The sequence below is a fragment of the Mesoplodon bidens genome, assembly GCF_964165515.1.
Source record: "Mesoplodon bidens genome assembly, chromosome: 9".
NCBI lineage: Eukaryota > Metazoa > Chordata > Mammalia > Artiodactyla > Ziphiidae > Mesoplodon > Mesoplodon bidens.
Genome location: NC_138166.1, coordinates 36493528 through 36516470, shown reverse-complemented (window position 1 = coordinate 36516470; position 22943 = coordinate 36493528). Strand labels below are relative to the sequence as shown.

The 22943-nt window shown below is 37.5% G+C and overlaps 1 long non-coding RNA gene across 1 annotated transcript in view; it reads right to left on the bottom strand.

Moving 5' to 3' along the window:
- Nucleotides 1-20577, bottom strand: part of LOC308622925 — a 244157-nt gene extending 223580 nt beyond the window's left edge. Inside the window, exon 1 of the long non-coding RNA XR_014016705.1 lies at nucleotides 19978-20577. This is a non-coding gene — a long non-coding RNA (uncharacterized lncRNA). The remainder of the gene's footprint in view (nucleotides 1-19977) is intronic.
- Nucleotides 20578-22943: the final 2366 nt, after the last annotated feature.

Below are 22943 nucleotides of genomic sequence, written 5' to 3'. Positions count from 1 at the left end.
ATGCAGGGGACACGGGTTCATGCCCCAGTCCGGGAAGATCCCACATGCCACGGAGCGGCTGGGCCCGTGAGCCATGGCCACTGAGCCTGCGCGTCCAGAGCCCGTGCTCCGCAACGGGAGAGGCCACAGCAGTGAGAGGCCCATGTACCGCAAAAAAAAAAACAAAAAACCTTCAAGGATTTACATCATGCAGATCACATAACCTGACTTCAATACAATATTCAGAGATAATTAGAAAACTATGACATATTTGGAAATTAAAAACATTCTTCCAATAAATAAAAATCATAATGGAAAAGAACTGAAAGGTAATGAAATATAGTTACACATATCAAAACTTGTACAACATAGCTAAAGCAGTACTTAGACACTGATTGCCTTAAGAAATTTTCATAACATAAAACCTGAAAAGTAATAAACTAAGCAAAAACTTGACATAACAGACGAAAGCCAACAAAAGTAGTAAAGAGGAACAGAAATAAATAAAAATTAAATAGAAAACAAAGTACAACAGAGGTAAACAAAAGTTTAAAAGTTTTTTTAATCTGTTAATAAATAAAAAGATTAGAAAGATCGATCAAAAAAACAAAGGAAAATTCACAAACATTAGAAATTAAAAGGGAAGCATAATGAGAGCAATTAAAAGGTTATTAAGAGGATATTCTGAACAACCTTATTTCACTAAATTTGAAAACTTAGCTAAAATGAATAATTTTCAAAAAATAATTTAACAAAATTGATTCAAGGAGAAATACTAAAAATACTGAAAGACTAAAGATAATAAAATTAATCAATAGTTTATAATCATCCCTAAAGGAAAACACGAATACTAAATGACTTGACAGGCAAGGTCTACCAATCATTTTAAGGTCCATATATGAGAATCCTACAAACATTAATCCAGAAAACAGAAAAACAAAGAACACTACCCAATTCATTTTCTGAAACTAGTAAAACTTTTGAGACCAAAACCAGAGAAGGTCTGTAAGTGAAAGAAAACTTAGAGGCCAAACTCACTCTTGAACATAGATGCACCAAAATAATATACTAGCAGACCAAATCCAGCAGTGAATATAAAAGCCATCATGATCGATTTGGGTTGAAATGGAAGGTTAACATAATATAAGAAAATCAATGATTCAACACATTAACACATTATAGGAGGGGAATCGTATACTCATTCCAATAGGTACAGAAAAAGCATTAGATGCAATTTAGTAGTATCCATGATTTCAAAAAATTATACACACACTAGGAACAGAAAGGAATCTAAGGAATCTGATAAAGTGTGCCTACAGAAGCTATGGCCAATATGGTGCTTGATGGCAAAATGTGAATGCATTCCTTTCATAAGAGCAAGACACGTGTGCCTGCTATCACCCTACAGAGCTAACAATTGCACAGTGCTTATCTTGTGCCCAGCATGGTTTTCACATACTTTGCTTTTAGACAATGGATAAAGGATTTGGTGAGGTACAAGATCCCAGTGTTAATATACTGTCTCTCAGGGATGCCAATAGCAACTGACAAATTTTCTGGTGACAGGCAAATACTACTATAATCTCCAGAAGAACTGCTTCAAGGGAATGACAACACTCTCCCGAGTTTCTGCAATGCAAAGTGAAACTTGTTGTTTATTGTACAAGATTAGGCAATGCAGTATTTCTGATAACAGTTTGAACTCTTGGAATTAGACTGGCTTTTCATTTTCTGAAAACAGTGATAGCAATCTACTTTACAACAGAGCACTGAGAAAATATTGCCTGTGTGTGGTCAGTGATTTCTCATCCTTTAAGGAAAAACACTGAAATACTGTACCTCCTATTTAACAGTATCTTTAAAAGGATACTGGAGGGCTTCCCTGGTGGCGCAGTGGTTGAGAATCTGCCTGCCAATGCAGGGGACACGGGTTCGAGCCCTGGTCTGGGAAGATCCCACATGCCGCGGAGCAAGTAGGCCCGTGAGCCACAACTACTGAGCCTGCGCGTCTGGAGCCTGTGCTCCGCAACAAGAGAGGCCGCGATGGTGAGAGGCCCGCGCACCGTGATGAAGAGTGGCCCCCGCTTGCCACAACTAGAGAAAGCCCTCACACAGAAACGAAGACCCAACACAGCCCTAAATAAATAAATAAATAAATAAATAAATAAATATTCAAAAAAAAAAAAAAAAAAGGATACTGGAGGTCAAACTTAAACACAACTGATTAAACCTACGACAGGCAAGGGTTCCATTTGTCTTATTTTTTATTTTTCTACATTCCACTGCCTGCCTAGCCCCAGAAATACAACGATTTTTTGAAATAAAGAAGGAAGGAAGGAAGGGAAGGAGGGAGGGAGTAAAGAAGAAAAGAAAATTGAAAGATTCAATAAGCTAAAGAAAAGTAAAAAACTATTTTTCTTCATTTTATTTAACCCTTTATAAGGTGTAATGTTATGGATGCTGGGGAATGTATCACACTCAGTTGTTTCAACAGCATGTGTGGCGCATCTATGATACATCAGGCACAGTGCTGGGCTCTGGGTAGAGAAATGAAAAGGCATGAAGCATTCTCTCAAGGCATTTTGAGTTTAGTGGAAATTGGAAGCATGCGTGTACCCTGCCAAGCAATGAAAAAGATGTTTTACAGACATCTGAGCACATGTCAAGAGATTTTAAAAAATACTATGTAAAAAGTTTAACATCAAAATGAATTTTCAGTCAACATAGATGGGATACACCTACACCTGGTTGCTAACGAAGAGAAATGTTAAAGAAAAACAGACTACAATACAAATTAATAATCTGAGGAAAGAATTTTAAAATGACAAATGTGAAGTAGAAAAACATATATATATATATATATATATATATATGCTATTCTGTCATTGGACAATGCCTTTTTTAAAAGCTGGATGTTTTGTCTTGTGAGCAACATTTTTCAAGCTCAGTTGCACCTATCAGTGATTTGAACCTGAACTTAGCAGTACAGGCTCTGACCAAAGAAAGCGGTCATGCCTAAAAGGGTCATCAATGACCAAGGTAATAATGGAGGGAAGTCCACACTGGACTTGCCATAGGACCTAACAGAGAAAATTCTGGTAAGCTGGGGGACCTGACTTTTCTAAGTCTACAGTGGTAATGGTAGCCAAAATGTACAGAGCACATATTGCATTGGGCTCTATGTCAAGCAGCTGACACTGGTCATTCCACACAGACAGTTTAGGTTTTGGTCTGATGTAAATTCTGGTCAAACCATTTTTCTTTCTGCCCACTGGCCATGGCAAGGTTTAGACACTCACTCCCTTTCATCAAAGGGTAGATCAGGAATTAATGAGAGCATCACAAACCTCCACGCTTATCTTCTTTGTTCCCCAGAACTCCCTGGGAATAGTCAGAGTGAAGCCAGGGCCACACAGATGTTACTTTTCCTATCCTTCTCTGATGGATCTTGTATGAACTGAGCAAAAGCTAAAAAAAATCCCTTCAAACCAACCATGAGACATTCTAAGAAGGTGGACTTTACCAAGTAATGAAGGCATCAAGATAGGGCTAGCATACACATGGGGCTATTAGTTGAGATCACCTTTCCACAGAAAAACCTGAGAACAGTGATTAAGGGCTCAGAAAGTTCACTTCCTTGGATCCACCAATTTTCATGTCTAAGAGTCTTTTCTAGTTCAGTCTAAACAGAAGTATACACAAATGTGTATGACCATGAATATTCAACAGTTTGTTTATAATAGCAAAAAATGTGGAAACAATCTAAATTTCCAACAATGGAGAAATGGATAATTCTAGCTTAGGAGAGAATAATAGGTAGCCATCTAAAATAATGTTATAAAAGAGGGTTTCTAAACCTCAGCATCACTGATATTTTGGACCACACAATCTTTGTTGTGAGGCTGTCCTGTGCGCTGTAAGACGTGGAGCAGCAACCCAAGCTTCTACCCAGTAGTTGCCAGAAGCAAAAATTGTTTCCACATGTTACCAAATATTCTCGGGGGTGAAAACTGCCCCTGGTTGGGAATCCCTGTTATACAGGAATATTTATTGTCATGGGAAAATGTCCACAATGACATAAAAGATGAAAGGAGGAGCCTACAAAGCACTATGACAAATATGCTCCCCTCTCCCTCTCCCCCTGCCACATACAGACACCTTTTCTTTTTGTTTTAGAACTGGAAGGCTAGGCACCAAAATATTTTAAAAAATTATCTCTGGCTGGTGAGATTATAGGGGTCTCTTTTTTCATTCTTTGGTGTTATCTAAATTTTCTGAGTTGAACTTTTATTCCTTTTATTATAAGAAACAAAATGGGTAGCGTTTATGAGCACCACTAAATGGGCCTCCAGCATAAATATGACAGCGTGTCTGCTTCCAAAACAAAGGACAGTCAATGGCTACGGAATGCAATGTCATTATTGAAACATTTTCCAAAAGGGGACTTTCCTTCCCCACAATACACTGAGTCCTCTGCTGCAGGGATTAAGGAAGGTCTGCAGACCGGGAAAATGGGTCTTCCCTTTGGGGCACGTCCTCCTCCCCAAGCCAAGCCATTGGCCTAGGTGCTCAGTGTTGTTGGAAAATTTAGGTTTCCAGGTGGAATTTTAGCCCCTAGGCCATTTGGAACAAGTAAGCAGAAAACCAACATTCTTGTGATACTGTGCTTAACCAATCTCCTCTCCAGGGGTGTCTGTGTGTAAAGAATGTGGAAAGAAAATAAGCAGTAGTTGCTTATGAAACATTAGGGTCATTCCATGTTCCCTCATTTCCCATGCCTCAGTTCTCTTTGGTGCAAACACATGTGTACACACACATGCTCACTCACACTCTCTCTCTCTCACACACACACACACACACACACACACACATTTCCAGAGAAATCTTTAGTCGGTAATAAGGCCACTTGAATGAGAACGGTCCAGATCCTGACTTGGAGAAGATCCTTGGTCCCCACGGTTATACTGATGGGATCACGCTATCCTACACCTTTCCTATGGCATTTCAGTGTGTGAAGCTATTAGATTAATGAGGGGGGAGAAGGATGCACTACTGAGAGAGGGAAGCAAAAGTGTGCACAAAGAAGCAGTCAGAGACGTGACCAACTTTACCTACTTTCCAGTTCTACCCTGCCTGGGCAAACGCTAATCCTGCTGTAAATAAGTCTTTCTCAGAGTGATTCATTAGAAATCAGCCACTGTATCCAGAGATTCTATCTAAACATAAGCTTCAAAAATATTTTCCACATGTTAAGTATTTACTCCAAAATATCCAAGTTTCTACTGAAATCAACTACATACTAAGCTGTGATGATACTTTCCTCTGAGTAAGCTTCAAAACCCAGGATGTGGTAAAAGGGAACCCTAGTGCACTGCTGGTGGGAATGTAAATTGGTGCAGCCACTATGGAGATCACTAGGGAGGTTCTGCAGTAAATTAAAAATAGGACTATTATACAATCCAGCAATTCCACTTCTGCATATATATCCAAAAGAACTGAAATCAGGGCCTCGAAGAGAGATCTATACTCCCATGTTTGTAGATCACTCATGATAGCCAAGACATGGAAGCAACCTAATGTCCATTGAGGCATGAATGGAAAAAGAAAATGTGGTATATAGATACAATGTCTATGTTTATTCAGCCTTTATAAAGAAGGAAATTCTGCCATTTGTGACAACACAGATGAGCCTGGGAGACATTATGCTAAGTAAAATAAGACAGACACAGAAGAACAAATACTATCCATACATGATACCACTTATATGTGGAACCTAAAATAATCAGGTTCACAGAGCAGAGAGTAGAATGGCGGTTGTCAGGGACTGGAGGGAGGGAGAAATAGGAAAGTAATAGTAAAAGGGGACAACGTTTTGTTTATACAAGGTAAGTCCTAGAGATCAACTGTACAGCATAGTGACTATAGCTACCAATACTGTATTATATACTTAAAAATTTAGTAAGAGTGTAGATCTTATGTTGTGTTATGATCACAAGATAGACAGATAGACAGATAGATAGATAGATAGATAGGGTGGGAGAAATGAACCTCGGGATTCTTAGACTGCATTACTAAACATTTTCCAATGTTGTTTTGTCCTTTTTAAAAAGAAAACTCTTCTGGATCTCTGATTACAAAAAATTGCCTTTACTTATACTCCATATAAAAGTACTTTTTACCCAAGAAGATAATATATATGTTTTAGATTCTGTGTAATTTTTAGAAAACATGCTAGAAGGTCATACCTACTATATTTCTCCTGGTTTGATAATCTTGAAAATTCCTAAATAATGGTCTTAGAGCAGATGTGAGAATTAGACTCCTCGAGGCTAATTCCTAACAAAGCATCTAGGAAGCTTGCCAAGGAGTACATGTAGACAACTCTGAGCAATACAGAAAGGGGAGAATTGTGTCCCCGAGCCCACTGAGCCAGGGTGGCATGTTTTATCTATGAGGGATATGCCTTTGGGTATGTGTTTCAGGGGGAGAGAAAGTGCAAAGAGGGGTGAAGCAAGAAAGACTGAAGCTGAGGAGATTCAGTAGAAAGAATAGATTTTTTTCATAATACTGTTAGAAGTTAGGCCAAGTGATTCTCAGGGGAGTCAATTCATTAGTTTTTTCATTCTTGATGAATTCAGTATGAAGTTGAACAGAGAGAATGTTCTCCCCTTCTGCCAAGAGAGACAAAATTTTTCTCTGCCAAGTTTGAAGAATACAATTAAACTCATTAAGCATGTCTAAGATCCCACTTCTATCTCATTCTAATTTTTCCTTCTGGCCTGCATAACATGACCTTCTTCACAACACATGCAGATGGACAAAGACTTCGAAGAGAAGCCTGGTTTTGCTCACTCTAAAGACAACACAATAGTCTGTTAGGAGAGAGGTGTGGGAAGGTGGAGAAGAACCAAGCCTACTGAGAAGGCTGTGATTTATCAGGCTGCCTACGCCTTCTTAATTTGTTCTCAGTCTTGTATACCTTGAAACTGGCGAGGTAAAAATCTTTAGCATGCTGAGTGGCTTAGATTACAGCACACAAGGAAAAGAAAAGAAAAAACTACACACACCCACACTCCAAAAATGTAACTGACCAAGAAAGCCACGTAAATATCTAAACCATGCAAATCACAAGATGGTTGATCACATGTTGAAAATCAATCATAGCCAAAGGTTCAGAAACCCCTGAAAAGGTCATTACTTTCTTTCCTGGCATATTTTCCTCACATTCCACTAGCATTGTCAGGAATGTTGTCATATAGAAATGACCACACAGTTTGTCAAATCATTCTTGACGCAAAACCACAAAGGATTCATTAACAAACAAAATGACAAATATTGAGTATGCGGGTTACTTAGCAGTGCAAAACTCTCACAAAAATCTCCAATTTTTTTTTTTAACTGGATGTGTACTTTCCCCATGGCCTCACCAATTGTAGAAAAGAAACCAACGTCTTATAAATCAAATATCCCAGAAACAAGACATCTACGCCACCAAGTATAGACCTTTGCTGAATTTCCAACCACTACTGAAACATGCCTTCATATTAATCCATAGCGTGTCCCTCATCACCCACCCTGGTGGAACAATCCGTCTTAAAAATTCTTTATTTTCAGCTGCGATCTTCTTTCCTCTGCTACAACTTTAATCTCTCTCTATGGTTTTTTTTTTTTTTTTTTTTTAGTACAAAGAAAATAACTTGAATTTTGTTATTTACAAGATTTAAAGTTTATTTTTGGCAAGACTCCCCAACCCCAAAACTAATCATCATTTCTTGAGCCTCACTTACATAATCACCCTCCCACTAAGTGACAGTAGCCATGGCCAGCTTTGCCCATCAGTGCTGCCTCTGTGAAAGTCTATAAGAACTTGGCCAATTATAAACTGAAAAATTGAACATTCCAGTTAACTTTCTGGGTAATTATTCCAAACCTATAAAAATATATATTTCCAAATATACTACTTTCTGGCTACAATTTGAATATAGTTAATTTGTCTAGGTTCCTATAAGGGATAAGAATCTAGCAAGAATCTAAAAAGATGTTGGGCTTTAAGAATTGACTGGTCTTTAACTAATGGCTCTGCTTCTCTGTAAAATAGAGATAATTGGTTTCATGAGAATTAAATGAAATATTTATAATGCTCCTAGTGCAGGATAAGAAATCTAGTAGATTCTAGCTTACATTAACTTAGTCTCCCTCTGTAGCTAATTTCTTTTCTACCTTCTCTCCTTAGGGGTAAAGACAGCTCCATGTACAGACTGTGATTCTTATCTAGATGAGGCCTGGGCTGTCTTCTATCTTATCCTCCATGTGGTTTAGTTTTTGTTATGGAATCCTTTTAATGTCAGATGTTGCTAGGCAATTTTTCTTAGTTTGATTAATTTAGTTCTAGTACAAACAAAAATATATCCAAATGGCTTGGTCTTCACTAATGTTGCTCTTCATCCAAAATAAATGTGCTCTACTTTTGTGTCAGAAGACTTGTGATGTGGCTCCAGACCTTAACAGAGCTGTGGGTGATCATAAACTTAGAAGTTTAAGAACCTCGCTACTCATGGCTAGCATAAATACATAAAGAATGAATAACGATAAGTGATGAAGTACTGTAAAAAAAAAAAAAAAAAAACAACAAAGAGCAAAAAAAAAACAACCTCCAAATTAATTGCAGGGGAAAATGTACAAGTTTCAAATCATAAGCAGGCAAGAAAGAAACGTGACTTCTTTTTGGAATTCTTTATCTAAATAGCACATGGAAAATAGGACCCTTAATCTTCAGGGGGTAATTGATATGCCATAATGTGGGTAAAACATGGAAACAGGTTACTGAAATTAACCACTTTGACGACTAATCTCCTGAGGTTTGACAAATCCATAAGATTTTGAACCAAAAGTTAGCAAAGGAAGGCATGAACTGCCTTCAATTACAGTTTACCAAGAGGATAATAAAACTAAAAAATGCTAGATTACAAGTATTGGCTTTAGAAGATCTTTCAATATTTAATTTTGAAATGTTTTCTGATTTCCTGATCCCTGTTGTCTGATTTTATTTATATAGGCTGTGGGAAATTGCCAGGATCATTGTTTTCGGTAGGAAGAGAACACTATTCAAAGTAAAGGGATTTAGAACAATTTTCTTTTACCCAAGGCTAATTGGGGGGTAGGTTTCTATACGATTCCACCCTATCTTATAGCCACATTAAAATGTCAGAGGACTTTATGGATTATCAGATGCTGCCAGGGTTACAGTTTCAGAAATACCCACCGAGCTGGAAAGACGGGACACAGCAGTGCTATTAACAATGCTTTTGTTATTAACAGAAGTGTATGAGAAGGGAATTCAGTGAAAATGGCTCGCATCCAAGTCTACAGCTAATCTTTTTTGCAGCTGAAGTTGTGGATTCTAACCAATGGTTTAGAAGGAATGAGGTTGGTGAATCTCACAGAAGAGTTTTTGAGATACTTTTATTACACAAAAAGCTTTTGAATGAGGAAGTAGGCCTTTAAATGGGATGGCCTCCCTCAGATACTTTATTCATTTCCAGTAAGTTGTCTTCAAAAATGAACACTGCTTCTAACTGAATAATCACAGTATTTCAACACACCCAAGGCAAACTGGGGAGGGAGAGCTGAATTATGATGAAAGCCTGTACTATTATGACCTTTCTCATGACCATAACTGATGGATGTGCCCCTGAAACACTTTGCAGGACTGTTGATATATTTAGCTATGTGCCTGTGACTCATTATGTCCATAATTTGGCAGTAAATAGGGGGCAGATTACCCCAGTGGCTATGGGGACAAGTCACTGCCCCAAGACTTGATTCTTTCATGTGGAATCACCTTCTGTAGCCTGTACAGTTGTCTCCTTTTTGAAACTGTACAGCTGGGCTCAGAGCTTCATGAGCCAAGCTCTATTTTTTATCAGAATAAATATCAAAATAATCAAGATCAAAATGTTTCAACATCCATTTTTGTATGAATACATGCAAAAAATGCTAAAAATTTTTCCTTAAAAGCTTATACTAACCTCTGGCTTCTGCCTGGGATGTAGAAATGTGAAAAGAGGATTACTTCTACTCTATCAACTAGAAAAAGCTGGATACACTATAAATCTTGAATTTTTTAAACCTAGAGAACTGATGTCACATGATATTCAACCAGTGTAAAGCTTAAGAAAAGACAGGTGTCTTTAAGGAGTGAGGGAATATGAACATGGGCTTACTAGTAAGAACAGAAGAAAGTCAGGGCTGCAATATAAGTGGGTAAAAAAACCCAGTTAAAATTTTAAATAAATTTCCTAAAGTTCAAGTGTAGGCCTTGAAAATATAGAACCCCTGGAAACTGCAGGTGCAAGGAGAATTTGTACCATATCAGTCATTCTCCATGACTCAATGATTCTCCACTAAAAGCAAAGAATAGCTCTCCCATTTCAGGTAGCAAAACCCAAATAACAAGCAACAACAACCCACCACTGTGAGAGTGGCAAGAATAGAGAGAAGACCTCTCTAAAATATAGGTAGAGAAGATCTATTCCTGAGGGTAGAACAGGGACATTAAGAAAAATCCACTGGCAAATGAAATCTCACACTAAACAAGATAATGCTAGAAGAACATGAAGCCAGGGATACAGTGAATGAACCCATAGCAACAACAAAACCCGAACCCATAGCAACAACAAAACCCAAACCCGGCTCACCTCTGAGTAGACTAACACCCTACAGTAACAGCTCAGCAGAAGAATAGTGGACCCATTTCCAAGCATAAATACTAGTTACCTCTAGTTACCTTATGCTCTACCATTCTATACATGATACCCACTATTCAATGAAAAATTATGAGATATACAAAAAAGCAAGGACAAAACAACCCATTGATAAGAGAAAAAGAAACTGGCAGAACCAGAGAGAACAAGAGATAACCCGTATTCTGGGCCACAACATAGTGAATTTAAAATCACTATAATAAACGTATTAAAGGGTCCAGCAGGAAAGGTGTTCAACATGTGTGAACGGATATTGAATTTCAGTGGAGATATGAAAACTATAAGAAGAGTCGATTGGAAATGCTAGAAACAAATACACAGAAACAGAAATGAAGAATGCCCTCAACCATCACTTCCATAGACATGTGTGGCTGAAGAAAAAGGTCAGCTAATGTGAAGACAGGTCAATAGAAATTATCTAAACTGAAGCACAAGGAGAAAGAGAGTGAATAAAACAGAGGGGCTTCCCTGGTGGCTCAGTGGTTAAGAATCCACCTGCCAATGCAGGGGACATGGGTTCGAGCCCTGATCCAGGAAGATCCCACATGCCGCGGAGCAACAAAGCCCGTGCACCACAACTACTGAGCTTGCACTCTAGAGCCCGCGAGCCACAACTACTGAAGCCTGTGCACCTAGAGCCCGTGCTCCTCAACACGAGAAGCCACAACAATGAGAAGCCTGCGCACACTGCAATGAAGAGTAGCCCCCGGGCTTCCCTGGTGGCGCAGTGGTTGAGAATCTGCCTGACAATGCAGGACACACGGGTTCGAGCCCTGGTCTGGGAGGATCCCACGTGCCGGGGAGCGGCTGGCCCTGTGAGCCACAATTGCTGAGCCTGCGCGTCTGGAGCCTGTGCTCCGCAGCGGGAGAGGCCACGATAGTGAGAGGCCCGCGCACCACAATGAGGAGTGGCCTTCACTTGCCACAACTAGAGAAAGCCCTCGCACAGAAACGAAGACCCAACACAGCCATAAATAAATAAATAACATGGTTCCCTTTAAAAAAAAAAAAAGAGTAGCCCCCGCTCGCCACAACTAGAGAAAGCCTGCACACAGCAACGAAGACCCAACACAGCCACAAAAAATAAAGATGAGAGCATCCAAGGGCTATCATACGATATCAAATGGTCTAACATAAACCAACTGAAATCCTAGAAGAGAGAAAATGCAACAATAAAGATTTAAAGAGATACTGGTCAAGAATTTTCCAAAAGTAATGAGGGATATCAAATGCACAGATCCCAACAGCTCAGAGATTTCTAAGCAAGATAAATATAGTTTTTAAATAGACATATATACAATATGTTGAAAACCAAAAAGAGAAAGAAAATCTTAAAAACAACCAGAGAAAAAGACCACATTACATACAGAGGAAGAAAAGTAAAATTGAAAAAGATTTCTCAGTCAGAAAGTATGAGAACAAGAAGACATGTTGAAAGGGAAAAAAAACCAAAAACAAACAAGAAAAACAAAAAGCTTGCAACTGAGAATTCTACACACAATGAAAATATCCTTCAAAAATGATGCCAAATTAAAGATTTTTTCCAGACAAAGAAAAGGTTAGACAATTAATTACCTGCACTCATGCATTATAAAATGTAAAAGAAAGTTCTTCAGGCAGAAAGAATATGATATAAGACAGAAACTGAGATTTACACAAAGAATTAAAGATCTCTGGAAACAGTTAAAATAGAAAACAGTCTTCTCATTTTTAATGGCATTAAAAGAAAATTGACTGTCTAAAGTAAAAACAGTACAAATTTACTGTGTGTTTATAGAATATATAAAAGTAAAATCTGCAGCAACAATAGCTCAAAGCCTGGGAAGGTAGAATTGAAAGAATGCTGTTGTAAGGTTCTTAACTCTACACATTAAGAGGTATAATATTACAAGTAGGCAGATGGCAATTACTTAGAGACGTATATTGTCAATGGTATGACATGAGAAAAATATTTCCAAAACGTAAAAATAATTCAATAATGGAGTTTAATAAAATGGAAATTTAAAAGTAATCCAAAAGCATGTAGAAAAAAGGGAGCAAAGAAAGAATGGAATAGAAAACAAGTAAAAAAGATTTTAATCCAACCATATCAGTAATATTAAAGGCAAATGGTCAAAACTAAATAAAAATCAGAGATTATCAGAAGATGAGAAAAAAAAGATACAGATAGACACTGATTACAATAAAACCAGTTTGGGAATTCCCTGGCTGTCCAGTGGTTAGGACTCCATGCTTCCACTGTAGGGGGCACTGGTTCAATCTCTGGTTGGGGAACTAAGATCCTGCATGCCACACAGTGAGGCCAAAAATTGATAATAATAAAAACAATAAAACCAGTTTGAATTTAAAAACTCAAATCAGTTAAAAGCAAAAATATGGGAAAGATATACCATACACACACTAGCCAAAAGAAAGATATAGTGACTGTATTGTCAGACAAAGTGGATTTCAGAACAAGGAATATTTTTAGGGTTAAAGAGTAACAGTACAATCCTAAATGTGTATGCATTTAAAAATAAAGATCCAAAATGCAAATGTGAAAGCTGACAGACCTGAAAGCAGAAATGGACAAAATCACAATTAGAGTTGTAAACTTAAATATTCCTCTGTCTCTGTAATTGGTAAAAACAAGTAGAAGAAAATCAGTAAGAATATAGAACCTGAACAAAACTAGCAACCAATGTGAGCTAACTGGTACTTATAAAACAAACAACAGCACAATACCCATTCTTTTCAAGTGTACAAGGAACATCAACAAGACAGACCATATTCTGCCCCATGAAACAAATCCTGACCAATTTATAATAATTAAAAGCATACAAAGTATGTTCTATGATACTAAAATAACCTAGATTTCAATAACAAAAATATATTGAAAATTTCTACATATTTGGAAATTAAACAGACATAAATAACTCATGGGTCAAAGAGAACATCATAAGGGAAATTTATAGCATTAAATATCTATATTTGAAAAGAAGAAAGTGCTCAAATCAATTATCTACGGTTCTAACTTAAGAAACTAGAAAAAGGGTACAAATTAAATGCAAAGAAAATAGGAGAAAATTATAAAATTGAGAAGAGAAAAATCAACAAAATTTTACAAAGAAAAATAAAGAAAATCAATGTAACCAAAAGCTGGGTTTTTAAAAAGATCTATAAAATTAATAAACCTCTAAGTAGACTGACAGAAAAAGAGAAGGAAAGGGTGTCATGACAGAGGGTAGGGAGTAGATACAAATATCAGTAATTCAACAACCCAAAAAGAGTGGACAAATTCCTTGAAAGATGCTAACTGCCAAAGTATACTCAAGATGAGATAAATAATCTGAATCACTATCTCTTAAAGAAATTCAATTTGTAGTTAAAACTTTCCAACAAGAAAAACTCCAGGACTAGATGGATTGACTAGCAAATTCTACCAAAAACTTAAAGAAGGAATAACGTGAATTATACATAAAATCTTCCAAAAACTAGAGGAGAAAGGAAAACTTTCCAGCTCACGTTAAGAGGCCAGCATTACTCTGATACCAAAACCACATGAAGAAATTACAATGAATAGAAAACTACAAACCGACAGTCTTGATCAACATAGATGTTAAAATCCTCAACAAAATCTTAACAAATAAAATTCAGCAATATTTACAAAATAAAATAATACATCATGGCCAAATGAGGTTACCCTGGGAATACAGAGCTGGTTCAACATTAGAAAATCAATAATGTTATTCACTATATAAACAGACTTAAGAACGTAATTATGTCCTTGGTGCAGAGAAGTCATTTGATAAAATTCAACATCCATTAATAATAAAAATTGTCAGCTAGGGAAAAAAGGGAACTTCCTCAGTCTGACCAAGTCCATCTATATAGAGTACAGCTAAATCACACTTAATGTAGAAACACAATGTTTTTCTCCTAACATCATGAAAAAATCAAGGGTACCTACTCTCACCACTTCTATTTAAGATCATACTGGAATTTGAAGTCCGTGCAATAAAAAGAGAAAAATAAATTAAAAGGTATAAGAATGGGAAAGGAAAAAAAATAACTACTATTTGCAGACAACAAAAAAAAAACCCCAAAGATTCTACAAAAACTCTAGTAGAGTGTCATAGATACAGGCCAATATAAAAAATCAATTTCATTTTGATATATTTACAATAACCATTGGAACTTAAATTTATACAGTAAATATTTTTATCAAGTATATTTGCCATAGCACCAAAAAGCATGAAATTATTAGGTATAAATGTAACAAAAGATTATCAACATCTGTATACTGAAAACTACAAGAGCTGATGCAGGAAATGAAAGAAGACCTAAGTAAATGGAGATATATTCCATGTTCATGTATTAGAAGACTCAATACTGTTGGAGAAGTCACACTGCCTGATTTCAAGTCTTTCTATAAAGCAACAGTAATCAAGGAAGTATGGTACTAACTATATTCAGTGGAGTAAAATGAAAAGCCCTGAATTTTACCCACACTGATATGGTCAACTAATTTTTTACTGAAGGTGCAAAGGGAATTCAAATGAGAAAGGATAGTCTTTTCAACAAATGGTGCTGGAAAAATTGGACTTCAATATACAAAAAAACAATAATGATCCTTGACCTTTATCTTACACTATCCACAAAATTAACTTAAAATGGATTATAGATTTAAATGTAAAACTGTGAAGTATAAAATACCTAGAAGAAAACATAGAAAAAAAATACTTGTGACCCTGGGTTAGCCAGTGATTTGTCAGATGCAAAAGCACAATCCTTTAAAAAAAAAAAAAAGAAATTGATACATTGAAATTTATTAAAATATAAACTTCTGTCCTTCCAAATACACTGTTCAGAAAATTAAGATAAAAACTGACTTGGATAAAATCTTTTTGAAAGACATGTTAGGTGAAGAACCTGCATCTAGAATATCTAAACTCTCCAAACTCAATAATAAGAAAAAAATTTTTAAATAGGCGAAAGATTTTAACTAAGAAGATATACAAATAAATGGAAAATACGTATATGAAAAGATGCTAACCTCTTTAGTCATTAGGAAAGTGTAAATTAAAACCACAATGTGACAACACCACATACCCACTTGATTAAAAAACAAAAACAAATTAAAAATCTTACACAACTGACAATATCAACACTGGCAAGGCTGACAAGCAACGAAGCTCTCATGCATTGCTGGTAGGAATGCAAAATGTTACAACCACTTTGGACATTAGTTTTGCTGTTTCTTATGAGTTAAACATACATTTACCATATGATCCAACTATCTCCTTGATTTTCACCCAAGGAAAATGAAAACTTATGTTCCCACAAAAACTTATACATACTAAATGTTTACAGTGGCTTTATTCATAATCAACAAAAACTAGAAATAACACAAATATTGTTCAATTGGCAAATTCACAAATAAACTGTATTATATCCATATAATGGAACAACACTCAGCAAGAAAAAGGAACCAACTACTGATACACAAAACAAGAATGAATTTCAACTGCATTATGTTTAAATGACAGGAGCTAGACTCAAAAGCCCACATACTATAATTCTACTTAGCTGTCGTTCTGGAAAAGGCAAAATTATAGGGACCAAAACAGATGAATGGTTGCCAAGTGCTGAGGATTAGGAATAAGGTGTTGATTATAAGCACAAGTGAATGTTGGGAGCTACTAGAATTGGTCTAGATCTCGATTTGGTGGTATATGCATTTATCAAAACTCATAAAATGATACACTAAAAAAGGTAAGTCTCACTTATTACTGTATATAAATTATATCTCCATAAAACTAACCACCCACACACACACACATGCACGTGAACTAGAGTCCTCTGAGATTATTTCAAGCCCAGTGAGTCAGTAGTAATAAACATGTTCCAGGAAACAGAACTTACACTAACAGAACAAATGTGATATCGGCTGCATCCAAAGTGACAAGCACTGAACCAGTCTGATGATGATAATGATAAAGCCAAGTTTTATAGCCTCTATATCTGCCCCCAAAATATGCTCATAAGAATATTTTTATTCTTCCAAAATCCCTAAGTCATCTCTTATCACCCAAACTGTCATGTCCATATGGCGTTTTTTTGTCCCCTCATCGGACCCAGTTTCAGAGCCCATGCTCATCTTGCTGGCTCTTCTCCGCAATCCCGATCTGCCATCAGCACAATCCCCATGTATCCTCAACCTCCTATGTGAATGTTCCCTACACATTCTTGCCGCACCTGAAATCTGGATTCCCCTGAGGACCTGCTTCCCCTAGAGCCTTCTCATTGTCCTGCTGTTTTCACCCTTGGGCTACCAGACCAGGAGACACAGTAGTTGTCCTTGCCATTTAATGCTGCTTCGAGATCACTGTTCTTCCCATCTCAGAAACAAAAACACAACATTCAGCAATTTAAAAGTCATGCCTGTGATTATAGCACCCAATATCTCTGCTTGTTGCAATCATCTACAGAGATCCATCTGACTGCCTCCCATTTTTTGAAGAGTTCAGCTCATGACTCACTTTCTTTCTCTCATCACCAGTCTTTTCACAGATCTTGTGATCTTCATATTCCTATAGAAAACCTTTCTGTTATCTTGGCTTTTCCAGTTCCTGGACCAGCTCATCTCCAGTGATCTTGTTTCCTCTGCCACTTACTTCCCAGTCATACCTCCCACAACTCCTTCCTTTCTCATCATCAGCTGATAACCTTGTTTCTTATGTCACTTAAGTTGGAAGCATTAAGAAGAGACCTTGCTCATTCTCCATCCACTGGCCTACCCACCTAACTAGCTCTGCCTGTGTACTCTACCGTCGTTCTTCCAGATAAACTACACATACTTCCATCTAAGCCCAGCCACTGCAGCTGAGAACTGGTTCTTAGCACGGCTCACACACTGAAGGACATCACTCTAGCAAGTTCTGGCCGCTCTCCCTGTTGGAATTAATCAACATTCCATGGACCATCTGAACACAATCAACTTTCAATTTCCTCTTCGTGGATTACACACTCGATGCAATCTTTGTCTCCAATCAGAGTGCCTCCCATCCCAGAGTCTCCACTTCCCTCTGGACTGCCAACTGAAGAAATTTTAGTTTTTTGATCAGGGCCAAATTGTACCTGTATATCTCTAACTTTCTGACTGCTGTCTGGTCCTAGATACTCACCCCAAATGGGTGTATACAGTAGCAGAGCAGACACAGATTCTATGCTGGGATTATAACTTAACCATATTTATGAAGCAAGGACCTAATGATTCTCTGACCGCCAAGAGTCTGTGCCCTCCCCACCTCCATGGATCCCAGGAACTTCCATGATCACTCTGCTTCAGACAGCCCTGACTAGACATATTGCTGTTATTCACCCTTGGCTGGACTCTTGGCCAGGTCAGCGCTAACTCTGTGACAGCTAAGTTGACCCTACTCATTTTCCAAAGAAATCCAGAAGCATTATGGCAATGAAGAGAGAGAAAAATTGGAAAAGAAAACAAATAACAAGAGAGCAGGAGAAATTTAGTAATCTCTTCCTTTTCCAGGAACTTGCCTATCTAGCCCTCTGTTTCTCTTAGTTTTATGTAAATTCACACAGCCTTGCCAGACAGAAAAGGCCATGCCCAAGAGAAACTTGTAACGTAACTCTTCAACTTTGATTCAGGTACCACAGGCTCTAAATATAAAACTCGAACTCAAGAGCACGACAGTGATTCTACACAAATTACCTGTCTTCACACCAAGAATACCGGCCTACTACTACTCCTGATACACAAAGGATGGGCTCTGCCCTGTGATAGATGGTACTGGCAAATAGAACGAGGATGGCCCATTTACTATCAATCCAACCATACAAGCCAGCGGGGAAGTCTGGAGCCCAGTTCTGGGATACAGTTGACTCATTTAGCAGCAGACCTTTCAAATCCTTTCCCAGGTAACTCATCCCCCACTTGGTTCGTAAGCTGCCTGTGTCACAACTGGTCTTTCATTTTTCCTCATAAATAATATTTTCTACACTTAACTCCATTTCTTTCACTTCTTTTACCACTGTTTCCCTTAATACTTTGCTCAATTATAAAATGAGAACTCCAAAAAAACTTTACTAAGCTTGCCAACTATTTTAAATATAGGAGATGCTTTTATTCTTGTAAGTCAGTAATGCGAGATTCAGGAAGTATAAAGAGCCAAAGGTCACATAAGTGAGGGCCAGTGCTCAGATATGAACTTGGAACTCTCATTCGAAAGACCATCAGACCATGCTGTTGTTAGTACAGGTGATGAAGGAAAGACTCAGGGTGTATTATAGCGTGTAAGGCCAAGGGCGCTAAGAGATAGCACAGAATTGTGTTTGGCACGTAGTAGATGCTCATGCTAGAAAACAAAAACAAAAAAACAAGATCCAAGAGATACATTCTTAATTGATTTCCAGATTCAATAGGCTTCACCAAACATACTGCCACAATGTGTAAGTCCTTGTTTCACATCACTGCAAGTATGGCCTGGCCACCTGGTAACTCTGTTCACCTACTCTACCTGCTCCTAACCAGGGTCTGGTTTCCCTGGGCTTCATCACTCAAATGTCAGTCCGGCCCTGTAGGAAAAGGCAATGGATAGGCACCTCTAAGGACATAGGAGAAGGCTGGGTGTGGCTTTGACATTTACAAGAGTTGGAAATACCTCTGTTTAGAAAACGTTTATGACGATACCAAAAGTAATCTATAATGACAGCTAAAATCTAAAATTCCCACAAAGAATTAAAGAGGTTAATATAATATCCTCACAACTTAAAGGATTCTCTTGATTTCAGAGAGGAAGAAAACTCTGCTTTTAGATTTATTTCACTATTAGTTGAAAAGTGCCAGATGTTTTATTTTTCTTCTAGAAAACCAGGCAATACATTGTCTTGACTGAGTGACTTCTTTGAAGCTTTCCTTTAGTGGAAAGAGTCAGCTATTAGTCTGTTCTTTCTTCAGATCTCAAACATTTTCGTTAAAAAAAAAAAAGGTGTTTCTAGCATTACTGATTCATAATTACTAATAATACAATTACAGATCATATGTAGTGCATTCATCCCAGATCTTATGCTTTGGTTCCAATGGTTAGACTGCGGTATCTCTGAGGTGTTAGAATTCAGGTTAAATTCCATGCAGCAAGGATGCTTCTCACACTAGACCAGGAGTCTCTGTTAGGCAGACTCCACTCTTTTCTCTTGCTTCCTTGCAACAGCCAGAGCCCCTAGAACTTACCTCAAACTCCAGGTCAAACTCATTGGGTGAGAAGCCCTACAGAAGGGCACCAATTTCAGAGAGGAACCCAAAGTGCACAAGGCTTCTTGTCCTGAATCCAGCAATATCTGTGAGAGATGGAGAGATCACTGATTGCCTGTATATTTCAGTTTACTTTCCAAATTCAGCATTTAAACAAAGTATGTTGTTTATCCAGTTCAAATCCAGAGCCAAAGTATGTGCCAAGAGGGAGCCTTAATTTCTCGTAACAGAACAGGTTTGGCCCTAATGTGTAATTTATGAGTCAGTATATCAAATTTGACGAATGTATTTGTTCCAAGTAGGGAGCAAGCCATTAGGCATTACACATCCTGAAATTTGGGGAGAGGAGGAAAATAACTTTGATTTCTCTGCTCTTTCATTAATAAAGATGAATCCAAGTTGATGAATAAATTTTCTGGATTGCTTAATACCTCCCAGATACCATCATCAAGGCCTGGGCAAGGCAGGTGAAAAGATTTCCATGAGCAAGAAGCAGTGGAGAAGGACTTCCTCTGTGAAATAAATTGTTGGTAATTCTGGAAAATTTTCCTTTATCCTAACATTCTTCTGCCTCCTTTGCCCTGCCCTATTTTCTGTTTTTTTAAATGTGCCAAATATGTCTTTCTGTTAACAGCTGGTAAATGGAGTTGGGGGAAAAGCCACAGTGTCACCCCTCTATTGCAGCCATGTAATAAATACACAAAAAGATAAACTGCACAGCCACAGAGAGACATCACATCTTCCTTCCTCCTGGCACAATTTGCACAGTCACTGAATATGATTAAAGTCTTGAGGACAAGGACATAGTCATTTCTATTTTGGTACCACTGGCTTGATCTACCCCTGCAGCTAGAAGGGAATCACCCTCTTTGCGTAAATGTTTGCCTTGCTAGAAATTCTGAAGCAGAAATTAATAGGATACATGCTTCAGGAGGAGTATTAAATTATCCATGATAAACAATTCCTAGGCAATGTTTAGACTGGCCCAAAGTCATCTTAAGAACTGTGCACAAGGATAGAACAACACATCTGGCATCTATATACTAGGACTGTCTATAAAACAAAAGGCAAAGTAGAGCTCTGTCAATTAGCTACTTACTCTAATTGATGTGTTCTATCAGCCTAGGGAGACAACAAATTAATGACTCAACAAGTACCGAATCTCTACTTCGTTCTATCTGGTGTAGACACAGTTAATGCATCATGAATGTTTTGCTTCTCTTTACCAGCAGTTACAGAACACACTTGGAACTCCTCTACAAATTCTCTTTGATCTCTTCTCTGAAGTCAAAGTGCCAATATTCTGGACTCCTGTGACATCAACTATCACAACCCCCAGGCTATTAAAGAGCTGAAACTAATCAGGTAGAATCAGCACCAAAAGAAGTTTCAACACAACATAGTCATTTGTTCAAGGAAACTTTGTCTACGCATTCAGGATCTCAATATAGTTGCAAATATTCTTTTAAAATACATTCATACATACACACAGACACAGGTGCACACATACGGACACATGTACGTAGAGAGAGAAAAATAAAGGAAATAAAGACCTTTTATTTTCCTTGGTCAAAATCAGGATTAAGGCATTATTTGGGGTATTCTCAATAAAAACTATGTATTGTATTTCTTTATATGAATCAGCAAAATGAAGCAAATTTAACTGAAGGTCCTTTGACGTTGTGTCAGTTTCCCCACAGTGCTGACCCAGAAACTTAAAAGGATATATAGTAACAAAGAGGTCAATTCCATAGGACAGAAAGTCTTATTTTGAATAATATCTTAACACTGACTTTGAGCCAAAAGAAAAATGTGGCTTTTTTTTAAAGGGGTCAGGGGGAGCGGATTGTACTCCATTTCTGTTGTCTGATTCACAAGTATTATTAAATGTTTACCAGAAATCTGACGGCAGTTTCCTAACATTTGTTAATCATAGAGAACGTCATTCCATTAACAACTCAATAAACTTCTTTAGAGTTGTACAAGGTAAGTCTCACTACCTTAACATGGCTAACCCATCCTTGTAGAATAAATATTTGCTTTCAATTTCTCTATGCCAAGTTTTACGGGATCATGTAATCTAAATCTCCTATTGTAAATGAGGTATGCCCTCCAGAAAAATGAGAGAACAGAGTTTAAAGCTTTGTTTGCCTTCTCTCTACAAGTCCTTGAATCAAGGGTTTCACTTCTCCAGAAAAACAGACTTAGGGCACTTCGGACAAGTATCCCAGCAGGAGTGTCTTTGAGAAGTACTTTAAAGACAATTCAAGCCTCCCTCACAGATTTTTTCACATCCTCCAGCCTGAAGTGGTCTGTGCTGTTGTATATCTACCAGGGCACCAAGTAAGTAAAGATTATATTTTCCATTCTCCTAATTATTGTTACTTCTTTGTAATAATTTTTGTAGAAGTTCAGCCTAATTTCTTCCCCAAAACCTGCATTTTGTAGTTCCTGACTTTCATGATTACTCTTACCCTGAATCAGCTGGGATAGAGCTCTGATGATAGGTCATCCTGAGATAGCCATTCAATGCTTCCTGCACAAGCACATCCCTGAATGTGACTTGGAGTAAGTCTTCCCTGCATGCAGAGTAGAAGGCTGCCTGCATGGAGCGAATTCTCTGATATTAACTTTCTGTAAAGAGGATAAGCCACCCAACCAGTAACTCTCATAGTAAAGTACATAGTAAGCATCACTGTATAATTATCATCACCACTATTATTAGAAGTCTACTTCTGTAGAATATCCTAAGAAATGAAAAAACCGACAAATTCTCATGTATTGACATAAATGACTAGCATCAGTTTCTTTCTGAGAATATATTTTGATAGAGCTTTGGAAAGGGAAGGAAAAGAGAAGATAAATTACATTTACTGAATAACTGCCATGTCCCAGAATTTGTACTCGGTGCTTTACATAAATTATCTTGCTTTAATTCCTACAGC